Raw genomic sequence first — 15,329 nt, forward strand, 5'->3', positions numbered from 1 at the left:
GGCTAGTTTGCATGTGACTCTCGTTAACATATTTAGCTATTCAGGTAGAGTGGCTGATTAGTGACGATTGTTAGCATACATCTCTATCTGCTAGCTAATTTTGCTATGCTCTTTTTAGGTGTCTGGCCAATTTAGTTAGCTCATGAGGCCAGGTAGCATGATAATCTCGTCATCAGACCTACATCTGTCTATCAATCTGCCTAGCTAGCTTGTGAAGCTAGTTAGCACATCTATCTAGTTAGCTAGTGCGGCTAGTTAGCTCGGAAATAACATGTCTACCCATCTATTTACCTTGTGCAACAAGTTACAACATATCTAGTGAAGCTCTTTAGCAAATCTAACCAGCTTTCATTCTCTCGACAAAAGCCTCCAATTGACAAGACAGGTCAAGGTGGACCAGAAGAGAGTCCTACGTGGTCCTGTGGCTTTCTGTGCCGACTGCAAATGACAACAAATGACAATCTTGCCAAGTTGTGACAAGTTTTAGCGAGGCTGCCCGGCGACAAGGTCTTATTTACTGGAGCGTGTTAGCACTACTCTTCCAGTCTACCATTTTACCTTATAAAGCAGATGGAAAAGATGATATTTGGCTGAAGGATTCACCTTGAGGTGGTGTGATTAATGTGTAAAATATGCATGAATAGAGCTTCTCTATTGCAGCGTTGTTGCGGCATCATCAGGCTCTCTGTGTGCGAACACCACCATTCCGATAATCTGCCATTCAAATGAACGATAATAAATTGCACAAAGGCCTCGCTGCCATTCGCAGCCGTGAATGATGACGGCAGCCCGAGCACTCCGCTGATGTTTCACCTTCAAGGCTGACCTTGTGGCGTCTATTCTCTGCTGATGCTCGCCACAGATAAAAGCTATGAGACCTTCTCATAAACCTCCCTCCACCCCAACACCACCCACCCCCTCCCTCGCCAAGGACGCGCACATCATCGCGTTACTAGCCTATCTGCACAGGTGATGCATGGCCCCCATAGCACGCTCTGTTTATTAACTCTCAGAGGCAGCTAGCGACTAGCATAGCATGTGAATACCTGACAACAATAAGAACGATACGACCACTAATGATGAGTATGATTTGTATTTGTGATGATCACTAAGAAGTAAGAACGGTTAGCCACTTTGCTAATTAGCTTCTGGGCTGTAGTATGCAAGTAAACAACGCTAAGCAAAATAGGTCCGACACGATTAATTAAGATGTGTAATTCAATGACAAAAACAAATAAAAATAATTTTCCTTTTTGGAAAATGTTTGTGTCAGTAGTAATGCTAATTAGCCTCCAAATCGTAGTACACAAACTAACAGTTAGCAAACACTAACTGGCTCCGTCATAATTTAGTCTCACCTTTAATTCGGTTCAACACATGGAATTATTTCTTATTGGAATTTGAGAAAATCAGAAATGTTAGCCTGCCTTCTAGTTAGCCTTCGAGGTGTAGGAGATGTACATGCTGAAGAACGAAAAGTGAGGAGAAGAGAGTGTCTCGGCAATACACTTGCTATTTAAAACTGAGTCAAGGAAACACAATTCTTGGAATAAAAGTTAATATAAAATATTCACAAATGCTAGGTGCCTAGCCAATTAGCCTCTTAGCTGTAGTACAGGAGCTAACGGCTACCAAATGCTCACTCGTTTTGTCAAAATATGCCAGACAAAAACTGATTCAATGACACAAATGAACAACCTATTTTGTATTGGAGAAGAACATTGTGGGGAAAATGTTGTGCAGAAGAATAATTAAAAACTGGGCTGAAGAATGCGAGCTAGCAGCTAACAAAAGCTACGTGGCTCCATCAAAACTTGCGGTTCAAAACTCTAATTCAATAAAACGATCAAACATCGTTTCTGCAAATCCATCCATCCATCCATCTTCTACTGCTTATCCGAAATCGGGTCGCAGGGGCGGCAGCCTAAGCAGGGAGGCCCAGATTTTCCTCTTCCCGGCCACTTCGTCCAGCTCCTCCCGGCGGATCCCGAGGCGTTCCCAGGCCAGTCGGGAGACATAGTCTCTCCAACGTGTCCTGGGTCTTCCCCGAGGCCTTTACTGGTCGGACTTGCCCTGAACACCCCAGGGAGGCGTCCCAGGGAGGCGTCCTGACCAGATGCCCAAGCCACCTCATCTGGCTCCTCTCAATGCGGAGGAGTAAGCGGTTCTACTCCATCGTTTTTCGCAAATTCAAAATGTTACCAATGTTACATGCAGATCATGCTGCGTCTTCACCCACTGGCGCATTGTCTTAGAAGGCCACACACTCGCACGCCATGATACAAATGTAAATCTGGATAAATAAATAGCCCAATGCGCCGTCGTGGACATACTCCACATCAACGTCCTCCAAGTGACTCATTTCCCAAACACCCAAAGACAATAAATAAGCGAAATGAGACTAAAGGAAGTATGCGTGGGCGCCGACCCGTCTGACAGTTGAAGACGAGCCGGAGCGTGTCGGCGCTGGACGCCGTGCGTGTGTGTGCGCGCGCGCGCGCGTTGCAACGAAGAAAGAGTCAATGCTTGAAATTCATTAGATATCAGCGGGAGACAAAGCACTGACAGGTGTTTATGCAAATCGCTCGCAGAATGGATTCATCTCCCTAATGGCGGGAAGTGGTGGCGGCGGCCTCGGAATAGCGCGGGAAGAGAAGACGCTGGTCCACTTGTGTAGTCGGGAGTGTATTGTGCCAGTGAAGGAACACACACACACACACACAGACAGCGTAATTGTTGAAGGCTTCTTGTTGTTGCTGGTGCGAGAACATATGGCGGAGCCCTTCCAATTCAATCATATGCATATTTTCTCCTAGTTTGGACACTTTAATGCATTTTAATGGCAGGTGGCTACAGTCTCATTTGCATGTTTCTGCCTGCCTGGAACGAATATGACATTTGTACTTTGAATATAAAACAACCCTACATTATACATTAACCTCATGGAGGCTGGCATTGGAGACTTCTTATTGGATGAAAACAAACTAAAGGTCAACCTAAGACTGCCAGACACTTTACTGTTGAACAGTGTGTGAGGGTATAGATGGAGAGACAGCACACAATGGACCTGGGGCTGGGGGCTAGGGTTAGGCTTCGAGTAATGGGGTTGGTTTTGGATTTGGCGGGTTAGGGTTGGCCCCCAGGTTATGTTTTATGGTTGGGTTTGGGTTACGCCCTGTCCACATGGAAATGTTCCTGGGATTGCTCCTGGGTTATTTGGGTTTTTTTGCGGGTTGAAAAAAGTCCTGACAGTGATGGATCCGTATGTGGTCACATTCACGAGCACGCAGGCACACAAGGTCCTCAGTCTTCCGGCTTGTCTAGACTTACACAACCAAGTGGAATTACGTCATAGAGTCCCTTTCGAGTACAAGACCAAAAGAAAATCAGGAGAATGTTGATGGGAGTCGTGCCAGCCGAAATATTTGATCGTTTGGCTTTGGCGGTGACGTCATCGTTTTCAGAAAGTACCGGTATTCTTGTCCATACGGCAATGACAATACGGCGCTATCATATCATGTGTTTTCAAGAAATAGCGTTTCAGCTGCAGCCAGAACGGCGTTGCCGATAAGTACTTCCCTGTTTGGGTATTCCCGTGTGGACGGGCCTTGAATTAGCATCAGCATTTTGTGGCAACTTATTGCTTTGACATTTGGGCACTGAACCCAGAGTGTGTGAAGAAGGTTGGTCGTGAACGCTGTCTGCTATATCGTGATGACAAGATAATCTGAGCTAATCTTTCACCCCAGCTAATTTTCATTCAATTATCTTTGGATTAAAGTGCCCGAAATCTAATAGGTCTCCTTCTTTCCTTGACAGAGGACAATAGAGTCTCCCGTGTGCCTCTATTTCAATAATGGACTGATCTTACTTTGAGGAGACATAAAAACACAAATTGAGGCGCTCACCTTTTTTTAAAAAAGGAAAGTAACAGTTGGAGAGGTTTATCCGTCAGGGCGACATCAATTAACACCACACCCTGATGAATATTCAGCTATGCTTTCATTGGCGTCACTTGGGAGGAAGAGTGGAGACGGATCAGGCGTCTTCATTATGAATCACTCATGGACTTTGATCATCACGCGCTGACATGAGTTGAGTTTCTTTCCGCTGTGGAGCAGAAATAAACACGCAGATTGCAACTTCAAGAAAAGTGGAAAAGTGGCCAAAAAGAACAAATAATCACAGAGTTTAGGAGCATTTAAGGGTTAGGCAGCAGTGTCTTGTAGACGTTCTTTTGTGCGTTCCTCTCGAGCTTTTCTTCCAGCACTAACAAGCTCCTCTTATTATTGAGCATCGGGGCCCCGAGTGGAACCGACGGAGCAGGCGTAGATGTCGGCAGGGAAGCTGGATCCAAGGAGTTCAAGCAGGAATCAGTAAGTTAAGGAGGAGCACATGGCTGCCAGTTGACTTCACTCTGACCCGCCATCGATCCGCCCTCGGCCAGTTAGCCCGGCCGCTCCAGTCGAGGTGAGGCCATGCGGAAAGATGCTCTCGAAGAGTGCAGTGTCAGGCCTGTTTCTGCTTCTATTTTTTGGGGGGGGCGGGGGGGTTTGTTTTGTTTTTAAGTGCCCAGAGCGGAGTATTATTGGATGGATGGACCCGCTGCACTGTTGTAAGAGGCAATTACCAGCAAGATACACCTGCTTCTTTTTGCTTTAGAGATTCTTCTTCAGTCCTTTTATGTTTGTAAGCGCTGAACGTGCAGTCCGGCGAGTCTACACTCATTGGACACTTCTTTCAGTACACAATCTAATAGGCTCTGTATCCACACCTAGACGCCTGTCCTTACAATAATAACAATCCAGAGACATACCGTATGTACAACATACAACATACCGTATGTACAACATACAACATACCGTACGTACAACATACAACATACCGTACGTACAACATACCGTACGTACAACATACAACATACCGTATGTACAACATACAACATACCGTATGTACAACATACAACATACCGTACGTACAACATACAACATACCGTATGTACAACATACCGAACGTACAACATACAACATACCGTACGTACAACATACAACATACCGTATGTACAACATACAACATACCGTATGTACAACATACAACATACCGTATGTACAACATACAACATACCGTACGTACAACATACAACATACCGTATGTACAACATACCGTATGTACAACATACAACATACCGTACGTACAACATACAACATACCATACGTACAACATACAACATACCGTACGTACAACATACCGTATGTACAACATACAACATACCGCACGTACAACATACAACATACCGTATGTACAACATACCGTATGTACAACATACAACATACCGCACGTACAACATACCGTACGTACAACATACAACATACCGCACGTACAACATACAACATACCGTACGTACAACATACAACATACCGTACGTACAACATACAACATACCGTATGTACAACATACAACATACCGTATGTACAACATACAACATACCGTACGTACAACATACAACATACCGTACGTACAACATACCGTACGTACAACATACAACATACCGTACGTACAACATACAACATACCGTATGTACAACATACCGTACGTACAACATACAACATACCGCACGTACAACATACAACATACCGTATGTACAACATACAACATACAACATACCGTACGTACAACATACCGTATGTACAACATACAACATGCCGTACGTACAACATACAACATACCGTACGTACAACATACAACATACCGTACGTACAACATACAACATACCGTATGTACAACATACAACATACCGTATGTACAACATACAACATACCGTACGTACAACATACAACATACCGTACGTACAACATACCGTACGTACAACATACAACATACCGTACGTACAACATACAACATACCGTATGTACAACATACCGTACGTACAACATACAACATACCGCACGTACAACATACAACATACCGTATGTACAACATACAACATACAACATACCGTACGTACAACATACCGTATGTACAACATACAACATGCCGTACGTACAACATACAACATACCGTACGTACAACATACAACATACCGCACGTACAACATACAACATACCGTATGTACAACATACAACATACAACATACCGTACGTACAACATACAACATACAACATACCGTACGTACAACATTTACAGACCAAGAATCCAAAATGGTTTGTAAGGATTCATTCCCAGGAGGGTTTTATATCCACACCAATTCGCTTGAAGTCTAAATGCTAAAAACACGATTGTGAGCGAATGCCTTCACAAAACAAAGCCAGTCAAATGTGTTTTCAAAAGACGTTGTGGCGATCATAAATAAGCGATTAATGTGACAAGCAAATAGCGGCGATGCCATCAAAGGCTTGCTAAGTCCAACAGCAACAACACAGCACTGACACACTCGGCTGATGAAAGCAGGAAGTGGATAGAATCACGGCGACGAATAAATAGACGCGCTCGTCAGAAGGCAGAGTCGCAGGGGGTCGCTGCATTTGTCAGCGTGGAACATATTATTGTAGGAAGAGGCTTTTTTTTTTTTTTTTTACCCTGGAGACCATCAACAAAGTTTGCGGATCGTTTGAGAATACAGAGGGAGGCAACACCCACGCTGCTTCATGTGTTATATTACATTAATAACACCTCTGTCCCGTGGGTGGCACAAGTTTGGCAGCGCTGCTCCCAGGCTGACTTCCCCACCAACCTCCTATGGCGCCTCCATTGTGGGCTGCAGCATGAAGGCACAGCAGGAGTAAACCTTCAAAATGATCGACTTTGCTTCTAGGATTTGGCAAAGTGTGTGTCTCCAAAAACATGCTTTTTATCCACCTTTCACATCTACACTGTAACTCTTGACGTAATAGATGCTAAAGTGCTAACATTCCACTCACATTTTAACAGCAACGTCATGCTATGTTAGAATATTCGCTGGAAAAAAAAAAAAAGCAAAATGATTGCACTTACAGCTCCCACCTTGGTAGTTAACGCATAGCTGGCAGAGCTTTACTTTAAGATGTGTAGTGAAGCCTGATTGTCCTTGAAATGGTGGGCATATACTCCACAACGAGAGAAGTATATCAAAAAGAAAACAACACGAAAACTCACAAGAAGCCAAAAACAAAAAGCACAGCAAGAAACGTTAAATCAGTCGTGTCGGGTCAGTGACCAAATAAAAAATAAGCACATCCTGGTCTGGGACAACGCCAACAACATCGGGACGATCGACAAAGAGTCGACTGAAAAAACGGGCCGAGGACACCATCAATTAGGAAGAGGGAGCGTTGGTCAACGCCTAGGAAGTGGCCAACCTGTAGTCAGGTGACCCTTGGGAGAACTGCAGGTGACAGTCGAACCCTGTCAAAGTATAACAGCATCTAATATACCAAAAAAAACCCACTACATTTACTATCCAGTCATTGTTTTGGCGAGTTTTAAACAACCACTCTTCCCTCGCTGCGAGAAATGTGAAAGTTGAGTCTCACCAACAGGAAGCAGACCCACGCTGTGAACGTCTGTCAAGGAAAACAGTCTCGACTCACAGCTGGAAGAGGATCAGTCAATGAAGGGAGTGTAAAACGCTGCAGTGGAGGTGCTTGTTGACGCATGGAGGATAAAACAGCAGCAGCGATCCTAATAGGCGGATAAGGATGGCTTTAATTGTGAATCACCTCTGCCATCAATTGTGCTAGAAAAACACAAATGGTGGCGCAAATCCACCTTCCCGCAGCCACGAAGCCCGCTGGCTACCAATTAGCATCATGAAACAATGGCCGCTATCTTTGCCGATGTTTTGGCCGCAGGCCCGCCGCTAATGAAGGCCGAGCTAAACAGCAGCTTGTGTTTTGGCATGTCGAGGAAACGCGCCGCAAGTTCACTTCGGCGACAAAAGGAAGTGTCCTCGGGAAACGTGGTGATGCTAATCGTATTAAATCTTCTGCTCTTGTCAGCCAGGCTCCCGGCGCCGCTGCTCGGTGATACTGTTGACTCGCCGTCTTGGCGGCGCAGAAGAGGATGCGGCTGCCAAGGCATGAGCTGCGGTCGCCGCCTTTGGTTTCACTTTAGGGGCTTTGGCTTGGTAACAACGCCAGTAGGCGGCGTGGTGACCTTTAAACAGTCAGGTCAGGACTCTTCATACTCCGGGCACACGGCCCATCCACATATACGAGGGCGGAATCGTTCTTTTGCTGCCAATGGACACCGACAGCCGGGGTAGGATGGTCACAACAACTGTCTAAACACGCTAAAAGGGACGTTCACACATGCCAAATTGCTGGATCCGATCCAGATTCAGATACGTGGTTCCAGATTTTGTTTTTACCCCACATGCTCACACATCACCCGTAAATGTCAATGTCAAATGTTGAATCTGCATCGTTTAAAATTGCATTCTTATGAATGGCACAGCATCGTGATGTTGCCAAACTACCATTCATGTTTTTTTTCTTTCTTTTTTTGGGGGGGAATACACCAATAAATACAGCCTTAGATTACACCTAAGGCTCCCTACACCTCGGGAAGGCCTCATGTTACGTCAAACTCAAGTTCTTTTTCACACAGCTTGTTTGCATTTTGCTTCTCAAAACACCCAAAATATAACACATACAAGCTGATGTCCGTTAAACACAAATATATGAAGTAACCAAAGCACAGTTTAATTGTGTGGACAAGATGATCTCATTTTAAAAAGCACAAATCAACATTTTTGGTTTTGGGAAAGTTAGGTTGGATTACTTTTGTGTATTATTGATGAATTTATTTGTATTATTTCTGTATATTTCATGATTAGTATTTGTATTGCCAGTATTTACCATAGTAGTAGTCATGTCTGCTATACCATTTGGCTGCACTTTATTACCATCAAGTTGCTGCTGCGCTTGTGTACATACAGTAGGTTGGACTCATTATGCAAAACAGTACGTGAGCAGCGCTAAAAGTACCTTATTTGGGGAGTAGTACATCAAGTCCACAATACACCCTTTGAATATGATGAAGCAGTAGATGTGGGGTACGTGCTATACATTTACAGTCACTGTTTATCTGCTCCAATGTGGTAAAAATAACAGCGGTATCTGTGAAAGCACAGTATAAAGCAGACATGATCAATCAGTCGTGTCGCTCATTACCTTCAGACGTCGCCCAGAAATAAAACATAATAAATTATTGCCATTATTACGTGGAGGTATGCGGTAAAAAATAATAAGCGTAAATATGTGTATTGTAAGAATGTGCACGCTGCCTTGATGACGGTAATAAAGTGCTACCACACAGAAATGTGCTGCTTTTTGATGCATGAATATGTTTGATAGGACTCTTAGCTGACAGCCTTTTGTTGCACAAAGGAATTTGCCAGCTAGCTACAACACAATCATCAACACTTGAACAAAGCGAATAAGTGTTCCACCCTCCACTGAGGTTGTGTGGGAACTGTCAGGTCTCCCTGACATTGGCCTGATGTTAGCCTGAATTAGCCTGTATTAGCCTGATGTTAGCCTGAATTAGCCTGTATTCGTCAGCCACGGTCCTGATGTTTTGCCCAGGGTTGTGCTGTGCTTGCCTCTTCGCCTGATTTTGTCTGAACCTGAAGCTTAATGCTGGACCCATGCTATTGCTACGCTATCATTCAGGAAGAAAGCATCATGGTGTTGCCGTGTAAGAATAATGGCATCCTCACAAAGGACTTTGCTAGCTCGCTACGACAAAACATTCTAGTCTTGAACAAAACAAACGACTGAGCTACCCGTCACCAAAACCAGAAATACTCGCCAGACGCCCGAGGTCGAAGGTCGAGTGGGCGCTGCTAGCTGTCAGCTGTCAGTCTCCCTGTGTTTCCACGAGCGCGAGCCTCAGCTGGTCAGTTGACGTTTTTGATTTTCGAGCAGCAAATTGATCCGCACGCGCCTCACCTGTTCCCTTTGCTGGCCTTGTTAGCGCCTAATGTGATTGGCTGCCTTGAATGATGGGGAGATGATGCATTATTTATTGTGTGCGGCTTAAACTCGACCTACTGGGCTCCTGGAACAGCCACATCACGCGTTTATCTTAAGAACAGCAGAGACACGAGGATTATGATGATTCTTTTGGCAGGAATGCTAGGACCATTAAGTGTTTTGTCTGCGGACCAAAAGCAGTGTTGTCAGACGTACAGAGGTTAGCTTATTTAAAGGTAAAACTGCATTGCGGGCTACATTATACACGGTCTGTGGTAATGCGTTACTGTAGCAGATGGTCCTGAGCAACGTCAAATCGGGTACGTGTTATATTTTTCCTCAAAATAGGCTCATTTTCATCTTCTGCTATGATAATGTGTCATTTCCCATCTGCCAGCACCGCCCAAAACAGTTCTCCAATATCTGGCCTTGGAAGAGGTCAAATGGCTAACGACGGGGGGACAGTGGGACTTATTTTGATTCATGAAAAACAGAATTCGCAGACGTGCAAGTTTGTGATTTCACGTGACCCGTCTGCTGTGCACCATGACAACAAAATATCTTAGTAAGAAATGACACAAGTAGAACATGCTTGTACAAACATTGTACAAGGTTTGTATTATACTGTAGTGCTTATACAATACTTTCCACTGCAGTCTACCAGAAAATAGACAACATTTTTTGGCATAATTTCACTTTTTTCCAGTAGCGCGATGTTAGCATGATCTTAGCATGATGTTAAAACAATGATAACCTGATGCTCACCAAAGTTGAACTTAATGTTAGCATATGCAGCATGAGGAAAGCCCAATGTTGGACTAATGTTAGCAGATTATTCACCTGACTTTACCTTCATGTGAACAGGAGGGGGGCCTGATTTGATCCTAATCATATTAGCCCTCATATTGGCCTTATCTTGGATTAATGTTAATGTTGGCCAGACGGTTGCTCTGTGTTAGCCTATTTGTTGCCTGATATTAGCCTCCTATGCTAGCATGATGATAGCCTTATCTTGGACTAATGTTAGCCTATTCTCCTGATGTTGCTCCAATATTAACATTAGGTTGGCCTGATTTTAGCTTAATGCTAGCATATTAGCCAGATGTTGGCCTAACGTTAGCCTAAATCTGCTTAATGCTTGATTTTGTGTTAATGTAAGGTTATTATCATTAAGCTATTTAGAGATTTCCTCGTGATGAGACAGACACTCTGAATTGTTTGGCGCCGTAAGTTTCCTCGATGTGTGTTTACTAAAGGCTAATTAAATGGGCTTCCATGCGGCCGGTTTGCATCACGCGTGGTCTGGGGAAGGAAGTGACAACTAATCAATGGTGGAATATGTTAATGATCATGACAGCCAGGCTACAGTACACTACGTGACGCACAGCGGCGTGTATCATAACTGCAGCTGTCAGGGTCACGATGCAGCTGCGGTAAATAAAGCGGCACGATGGAACGGAAGGTAAATCTACTCAATGACGCACTAAAAATGGCACATTTGACCAAACACCATCATTTTGTCAGTGGTATTCAGCGGAGGGAGGTCCAGTCTGGATGTTTCATGCGAGGAAGACTTAAAGTAAAGGTTACCTTGACAGAGAATTAAAAAAATAAAAGAGACAGAAAAGTCAGAAGGTGTTTCTTCTTCAAATGTCAGCATGTTTGCGCTGCGGCTGCAAACGGGACATGAAGACCAGACCTTCGGACTCTTGCCTGGCATTTACATACTTTACATTCTTTGTGTAGACAAGGTGCTGCACTCTCAAAGGAGTCCACCGTGCCACCTGTGACGTCCTCTTATGCCATTAAAAATAAGACATTTTTAAAGTCCCATATTACCGTCCTTTTCAACAAGCTAAGCTAATAGATGTGACTTACGTCATACAACAACGTAACATTCAGGAGTGGGACACGATGACCCCAACGCTAGCAACACCAGCATAGCTGTGTGCTAACGTGCTAACATTACACTCACATTTTAACAGCAACATTACGCTAGGTTAGCCCCCACGTCTGAAGCAAATGAAAGGGTAGTTAGCAGAGCTCTGGGTGGCGTTTTAAGATGTGTAGCAAAGCCTTTTTTTTTTCCTTTGGTGGAAATTTAGCAGAAGTGTATTGAAGTTTGATGATCAGAGTTACAGCTCTTACGTCTGGAGCTGACTCCAAAAGTGGTCGTTCTCTAAAAAGTGAAGCGAGCAAGTGAAGGAGGTGACAAAGGTGTCTCACCTTTGGTGCTTGTAAACGCGCCTTTAAGGCCCGACTTTGTGGATCTTTTCTCGTCTTGAGTTCCACGATGCGCCGCACGGTGGATGAGCGGTTAGCACACAGGCCACACGGTCAGGAGATCGGGAAGACCTGGGTTCGAATCTCTGGTGGGCGTCTCCGTGTGGAGTCTTCATGTTCCCCCCGTGCCTGCGTGGGTTTTCTCCGGTACTCCGCTTTCCTCCCACATCCCAAAAACATGCAGGTTAGCTTCATTGGCGTCTCTAAATGGTCCATAGGTATGAATGTGAGCGTGATCGGTTGTGTGTCTATATGTGCCCTGCCATTGGCTGGCCACCAGTCCAGGCTGTACCCCACCTGTTGCCCCACGTCAGCTGGGATAGGCTCCGGCATGGACGGACGGATGGACGGCTGGATGGATGTATTTCCCCCATGCGAGGTGTAACAGCTTCGTGGATGCAAGCGGCAAGCGGAAGCACAAGATGACTCCATGCAGCGTTTAAAGGCTCCCAAAGAAGACAAGAGAAACACAATAAACACTTTTTGCAACTACTGATGAAGTGGAGACATTGCTGACTAGCGGGCAAAGTGAAAGGGCGGGGCGGGGCGGGGCGGGGCGGGAGTAGCGTGAGAAAAGCACGGATGTTTATACGTGTCAGGCGGGACTGTAAAATAATCCTAAACAGAGGAAGCCTCCCCCCACAATCCCAGTGTCCCAATGACAGATGCTATGACACAGATTGCTTTGGCGTGGAGCTGCAGTGACCGACTGGCGTATTTGCTTTGAGCGGTCACAGGTAGACGCTGACATTGATGGAAAGTGTGGCCAATCACATGCTGGCATCTGCTCATATTCATCAGCCGCTAACATGGCTGCCTTCATTAGACGCCTGACAACAGCCTCCCATCCACGCGAGCCATCCTCCACCTTTGCTAAATTGCATTGCAAAGAAATGTCAGCTTGAGTGGATGTGGCCGACGTGACGTGTAGAAGTTTGCCACCGTAATTTAGCACTTTTACCGACGGACGTGTCAAATGAGGTTTCTGCAGCTGGCAGGTGTGACAAATTGTTGTGTTTTTTCTTCTCCCCAAGCATCCTGTATGACTTCCTGAGTATGAACCCCCCTGTCATTGCAGGAAGTAAAAAAGGTCAGGATGTGCTGTCAACGTGTTTAAAAGGCTGCCCAAAAAGCGTGCGGACGGTTTCTTAACGGGCAAACAGCGAGCGGCCCGCAGCACCGTCGCCAGCCATTAAAGGCACGGTTGGGACTTTTTGACATGAGGTCATGTGACGTGCCCGTCAGCAGTGTAGTGCAATAACAGGGACTTGCCCCCCCACTCGGTCTGCTCAGCCCAGTTCTGGTCAGACTTGCGTGATGAAGAAGGCAGTTCCGCTTAGCAGCTGCGGACACTTGAGGAAAGCGTCCCAAACATCGACACACTGAATCCCAGCGGCGCGAATCAGACCTCACAAAACGCCCCGTCGCCTGTGCGCTCGTGACGGCATCTGGGGAGCGCCGCGGCCATCTTGCTTACGTGTGCGCTCCACAGCGTCTCGGTCACATTCACATGAACGCAGGCGACGGCACGCGGCGATGCGGCGGGAGGCCGATGTAGAACGCCGAGCGCTTTATGAGGTGCGACTTTTTTGAGAAGGCATTTTTGGGATGCAAATGTTTCCCATCTTTTGAGCGCATGTTTTAAAAAGGGCATCTCACCTTAGTGATGGCGTGCAGGAGAAGACCACCAGCATTCTCAGGGCATCCAATCAAACAACGGGATTGCTCAGGGGGGCAGCAGCCAGACCAGATAGGACAGCTCGGTGCAGCATCCAGTGTTTGTCCTGCAAAGGAGGCGCAGATGACTCCTCTTTCACACGAAATATTTCAACTTGACTCTTCGTCTTGGTGCATTCACCTTGAATCATCACTTTTTCCCCAAACACATTTTTCAAAAATGTAATTTTTATTCTCGAAACATTACGACTTAAAAAAATATATATCTGTGCTACTAAAATGTGTTTGTCCTCGTGGTGTTTACGTAAAATTTTAATTTTTTCTCGATAGAATACGCCTTTTTCCTCATAATATTTTTACTTTGTCATAAAATTACAGTTTTTTATTTTATTTTACAATTATTTCAACTTTTATATGTTTATACATATTTCATAATTCTAACTTTACTCCTATATTTTGACTTTGTGTATTATAACTTTTCCCACAACTTCATTTTCCAAAAATTCCATCTTACTGCGACTTTAAAAACATGCTATGCTACTAAAACGATGTCAATTCCCTCCTAAAATGTTCTTGTAAAATTGCAACTTCTGCTTTTTAGATCTACTTCTAAGTTTTCTTCTTTCGTTAAATTTTAGAATGTGCCACAAATGGCCCCTGGACCGCACTTTGGACACCCCTGATGTAGATGAGTGATAGCTCCATATGCTAGCTGGCCTCACTAGCCAATTATCCGCGTTAAGGCAGCAAACTGAATGGAAAGTCGTGCTAACTAGCGTGACAAGCTAGCCAGATAGCACCTAGCCAATCACTGTGAGGACTGATAGTCGTACAATTAGTTAGCGCTTCATCGTTATGCCAACACATCACTTTTAAATCAATCTTTACCTTAAACCCCAACTTTGTCCTGCGGGCGTCCTCGGGCAAACAGGGAGGAATTGCACGAAGCGCACGCTAGCTTTGCTAGTTTGCTACCACTTCCTGCCTCCATTGCTTGTTTGTGCGCATGGCTTCCTCATGAAGAGCAACTAAGGAGCAAAAGGCACGAGCGCAAAAACACGGTCCGTGCCCCGTAGCTCGGGATCATTAGACGAGCCGGACACGGCCAGAAGGCTCCTCCGCATGTTGGGATTGGTAGTGACCTTTTCAACCAGAAAGTGGGTACGAGGATTTAAGAGTTCCAAGAACAAAAGAAATAAAAATGTCCCCCACAGGGCAAAATAGCTTGAGGCATCAAAGGCCAGTGGCAAGATGCTTTTAAGAAGAAATGCTAATGCTCCAGCTAAAGAAGTCCACTGGAACTCCTGCAAGAGTCTGACGCTAAATGGGACCACAGCTGGAAGCTACTCTGACATTTCTTTTGAAATATTTGGAGAGCTTTAAAAATGTACAAATTCACTCGGAGCTCACAGGTAA

At 45.0% G+C, this 15,329-nt stretch overlaps 1 protein-coding gene across 1 annotated transcript in view; it reads right to left on the bottom strand.

Annotated features, from left to right (window-relative positions):
- LOC129174290 (cadherin-6-like) overlaps nucleotides 1-15,329 on the bottom strand; it is a 402,680-nt gene that overhangs the window by 276,613 nt on the left and 110,738 nt on the right. The window contains exons 4-6 of the mRNA XM_054766133.1: nucleotides 13,896-14,020; nucleotides 12,534-12,682; nucleotides 12,180-12,391 (exon numbers count right to left, since the gene is read on the bottom strand). The gene's annotated coding sequence lies outside the window, so the exon portion shown is untranslated. The remainder of the gene's footprint in view (nucleotides 1-12,179; nucleotides 12,392-12,533; nucleotides 12,683-13,895; nucleotides 14,021-15,329) is intronic.

The sequence above is a fragment of the Dunckerocampus dactyliophorus genome, chromosome 21, assembly GCF_027744805.1.
Source record: "Dunckerocampus dactyliophorus isolate RoL2022-P2 chromosome 21, RoL_Ddac_1.1, whole genome shotgun sequence".
NCBI classification, from domain to species: Eukaryota; Metazoa; Chordata; class Actinopteri; order Syngnathiformes; family Syngnathidae; genus Dunckerocampus; species Dunckerocampus dactyliophorus.